Consider the following 5,235-nt stretch of genomic DNA (forward strand, 5'->3'; position numbering starts at 1 on the left):
TGTTAATTTGAAAATAAAATTTAATTCGCGCTTCAAATTAATAAAAATGTACTCGGACCGTATTCACGTTCAATGTTAATTCGTTTCGATTCGCAATAAATTTGTTAATTTGAAAATAAAATTTAATTCGCGCTTCAAATTAATAAAAATGTACTCGGACCGCATTCACGTTCAATGTTAATTCGTTTCGAGTCGCAATAAATTTGTTAATTTGAAAATAAAATTTAATTCGCGCTTCAAATTAATAAAAATGTACTCGGACCGTATTCACGTTCAATGTTAATTCGTTTCGAGTCGCAATAAATTTGTTAATTTGAAAATAAAATTTAATTCGCGCTTCAAATTAATAAAAATGTACTCGGACCGCATTCACGTTCAATGTTAATTCGTTTCGATTCGCAATAAATTTGTTAATTTGAAAATAAAATTTAATTCGCGCTTCAAATTAATAAAAATGTACTCGGACCGCATTCACGTTCAATGTTAATTCGTTTCGAGTCGCAATAAATTTGTTAATTTGAAAATAAAATTTAATTCGCGCTTCAAATTAATAAAAATGTACTCGGACCGCATTCACGTTCAATGTTAATTCGTTTCGAGTCGCAATAAATTTGTTAATTTGAAAATAAAATTTAATTCGCGCTTCAAATTAATAAAAATGTACTCGGACCGCATTCACGTTCAATGTTAATTCGTTTCGAGTCGCAATAAATTTGTTAATTTGAAAATAAAATTTAATTCGCGCTTCAAATTAATAAAAATGTACTCGGACCGCATTCACGTTCAATGTTAATTCGTTTCGAGTCGCAATAAATTTGTTAATTTGAAAATAAAATTTAATTCGCGCTTCAAATTAATAAAAATGTACTCGGACCGCATTCACGTTCAATGTTAATTCGTTTCGAGTCGCAATAAATTTGTTAATTTGAAAATAAAATTTAATTCGCGCTTCAAATTAATAAAAATGTACTCGGACCGCATTCACGTTCAATGTTAATTCGTTTCGAGTCGCAATAAATTTGTTAATTTGAAAATAAAATTTAATTCGCGCTTCAAATTAATAAAAATGTACTCGGACCGCATTCACGTTCAATGTTAATTCGTTTCGAGTCGCAATAAATTTGTTAATTTGAAAATAAAATTTAATTCGCGCTTCAAATTAATAAAAATGTACTCGGACCGTATTCACGTTCAATGTTAATTCGTTTCGAGTCGCAATAAATTTGTTAATTTGAAAATAAAATTTAATTCGCGCTTCAAATTAATAAAAATGTACTCGGACCGCATTCACGTTCAATGTTAATTCGTTTCGAGTCGCAATAAATTTGTTAATTTGAAAATAAAATTTAATTCGCGCTTCAAATTAATAAAAATGTACTCGGACCGCATTCACGTTCAATGTTAATTCGTTTCGAGTCGCAATAAATTTGTTAATTTGAAAATAAAATTTAATTCGCGCTTCAAATTAATAAAAATGTACTCGGACCGCATTCACGTTCAATGTTAATTCGTTTCGAGTCGCAATAAATTTGTTAATTTGAAAATAAAATTTAATTCGCGCTTCAAATTAATAAAAATGTACTCGGACCGCATTCACGTTCAATGTTAATTCGTTTCGAGTCGCAATAAATTTGTTAATTTGAAAATAAAATTTAATTCGCGCTTCAAATTAATAAAAATGTACTCGGACCGCATTCACGTTTCAATGTTAATTCGTTTCGATTCGCAATAAATTTGTTAATTTGAAAATAAAATTTAATTCGCGCTTCAAATTAATAAAAATGTACTCGGACCGCATTCACGTTCAATGTTAATTCGTTTCGAGTCGCAATAAATTTGTTAATTTGAAAATAAAATTTAATTCGCGCTTCAAATTAATAAAAATGTACTCGGACCGCATTCACGTTTCAATGTTAATTCGTTTCGAGTCGCAATAAATTTGTTAATTTGAAAATAAAATTTAATTCGCGCTTCAAATTAATAAAAATGTACTCGGACCGCATTCACGTTTCAATGTTAATTCGTTTCGAGTCGCAATAAATTTGTTAATTTGAAAATAAAATTTAATTCGCGCTTCAAATTAATAAAAATGTACTCGGACCGCATTCACGTTTCAATGTTAATTCGTTTCGAGTCGCAATAAATTTGTTAATTTGAAAATAAAATTTAATTCGCGCTTCAAATTAATAAAAATGTACTCGGACCGCATTCACGTTCAATGTTAATTCGTTTCGAGTCGCAATAAATTTGTTAATTTGAAAATAAAATTTAATTCGCGCTTCAAATTAATTAAAATGTACTCGGACCGCATTCACGTTCAATGTTAATTCGTTTCAGTCGCAATAAATTTGTTAATTTGAAAATAAAATTTAATTCGCGCTTCAAATTAATAAAAATGTACTCGGACCGCATTCACGTTCAATGTTAATTCGTTTCGAGTCGCAATAAATTTGTTAATTTGAAAATAAAATTTAATTCGCGCTTCAAATTAATTAAAATGTACTCGGACCGCATTCACGTTCAATGTTAATTCGTTTCAGTCGCAATAAATTTGTTAATTTGAAAATAAAATTTAATTCGCGCTTCAAATTAATAAAAATGTACTCGGACCGCATTCACGTTCAATGTTAATTCGTTTCGAGTCGCAATAAATTTGTTAATTTGAAAATAAAATTTAATTCGCGCTTCAAATTAATAAAAATGTACTCGGACCGCATTCACGTTCAATGTTAATTCGTTTCGAGTCGCAATAAATTTGTTAATTTGAAAATAAAATTTAATTCGCGCTTCAAATTAATAAAAATGTACTCGGACCGTATTCACGTTCAATGTTAATTCGTTTCGAGTCGCAATAAATTTGTTAATTTGAAAATAAAATTTAATTCGCGCTTCAAATTAATAAAAATGTACTCGGACCGCATTCACGTTCAATGTTAATTCGTTTCGAGTCGCAATAAATTTGTTAATTTGAAAATAAAATTTAATTCGCGCTTCAAATTAATAAAAATGTACTCGGACCGCATTCACGTTCAATGTTAATTCGTTTCGAGTCGCAATAAATTTGTTAATTTGAAAATAAAATTTAATTCGCGCTTCAAATTAATAAAAATGTACTCGGACCGTATTCACGTTCAATGTTAATTCGTTTCGAGTCGCAATAAATTTGTTAATTTGAAAATAAAATTTAATTCGCGCTTCAAATTAATAAAAATGTACTCGGACCGCATTCACGTTCAATGTTAATTCGTTTCGAGTCGCAATAAATTTGTTAATTTGAAAATAAAATTTAATTCGCGCTTCAAATTAATAAAAATGTACTCGGACCGCATTCACGTTCAATGTTAATTCGTTTCGAGTCGCAATAAATTTGTTAATTTGAAAATAAAATTTAATTCGCGCTTCAAATTAATAAAAATGTACTCGGACCGCATTCACGTTCAATGTTAATTCGTTTCGAGTCGCAATAAATTTGTTAATTTGAAAATAAAATTTAATTCGCGCTTCAAATTAATAAAAATGTACTCGGACCGCATTCACGTTCAATGTTAATTCGTTTCGAGTCGCAATAAATTTGTTAATTTGAAAATAAAATTTAATTCGCGCTTCAAATTAATAAAAATGTACTCGGACCGCATTCACGTTCAATGTTAATTCGTTTCGAGTCGCAATAAATTTGTTAATTTGAAAATAAAATTTAATTCGCGCTTCAAATTAATAAAAATGTACTCGGACCGCATTCACGTTCAATGTTAATTCGTTTCGAGTCGCAATAAATTTGTTAATTTGAAAATAAAATTTAATTCGCGCTTCAAATTAATAAAAATGTACTCGGACCGCATTCACGTTCAATGTTAATTCGTTTCGAGTCGCAATAAATTTGTTAATTTGAAAATAAAATTTAATTCGCGCTTCAAATTAATAAAAATGTACTCGGACCGTATTCACGTTCAATGTTAATTCGTTTCGAGTCGCAATAAATTTGTTAATTTGAAAATAAAATTTAATTCGCGCTTCAAATTAATAAAAATGTACTCGGACCGCATTCACGTTCAATGTTAATTCGTTTCGAGTCGCAATAAATTTGTTAATTTGAAAATAAAATTTAATTCGCGCTTCAAATTAATAAAAATGTACTCGGACCGCATTCACGTTCAATGTTAATTCGTTTCGAGTCGCAATAAATTTGTTAATTTGAAAATAAAATTTAATTCGCGCTTCAAATTAATAAAAATGTACTCGGACCGCATTCACGTTCAATGTTAATTCGTTTCGAGTCGCAATAAATTTGTTAATTTGAAAATAAAATTTAATTCGCGCTTCAAATTAATAAAAATGTACTCGGACCGCATTCACGTTCAATGTTAATTCGTTTCGAGTCGCAATAAATTTGTTAATTTGAAAATAAAATTTAATTCGCGCTTCAAATTAATAAAAATGTACTCGGACCGTATTCACGTTCAATGTTAATTCGTTTCGAGTCGCAATAAATTTGTTAATTTGAAAATAAAATTTAATTCGCGCTTCAAATTAATAAAAATGTACTCGGACCGCATTCACGTTTCAATGTTAATTCGTTTCGATTCGCAATAAATTTGTTAATTTGAAAATAAAATTTAATTCGCGCTTCAAATTAATAAAAATGTACTCGGACCGCATTCACGTTCAATGTTAATTCGTTTCGAGTCGCAATAAATTTGTTAATTTGAAAATAAAATTTAATTCGCGCTTCAAATTAATAAAAATGTACTCGGACCGCATTCACGTTCAATGTTAATTCGTTTCGAGTCGCAATAAATTTGTTAATTTGAAAATAAAATTTAATTCGCGCTTCAAATTAATAAAAATGTACTCGGACCGCATTCACGTTCAATGTTAATTCGTTTCGAGTCGCAATAAATTTGTTAATTTGAAAATAAAATTTAATTCGCGCTTCAAATTAATAAAAATGTACTCGGACCGTATTCACGTTCAATGTTAATTCGTTTCGATTCGCAATAAATTTGTTAATTTGAAAATAAAATTTAATTCGCGCTTCAAATTAATAAAAATGTACTCGGACCGTATTCACGTTCAATGTTAATTCGTTTCGATTCGCAATAAATTTGTTAATTTGAAAATAAAATTTAATTCGCGCTTCAAATTAATAAAAATGTACTCGGACCGCATTCACGTTCAATGTTAATTCGTTTCGATTCGCAATAAATTTGTTAATTTGAAAATAAAATTTAATTCGCG

The sequence above is a fragment of the Tribolium castaneum genome, chromosome 1 (genome assembly GCF_031307605.1).
Source record: "Tribolium castaneum strain GA2 chromosome 1, icTriCast1.1, whole genome shotgun sequence".
In the NCBI taxonomy this organism is placed as follows: domain Eukaryota; kingdom Metazoa; phylum Arthropoda; class Insecta; order Coleoptera; family Tenebrionidae; genus Tribolium; species Tribolium castaneum.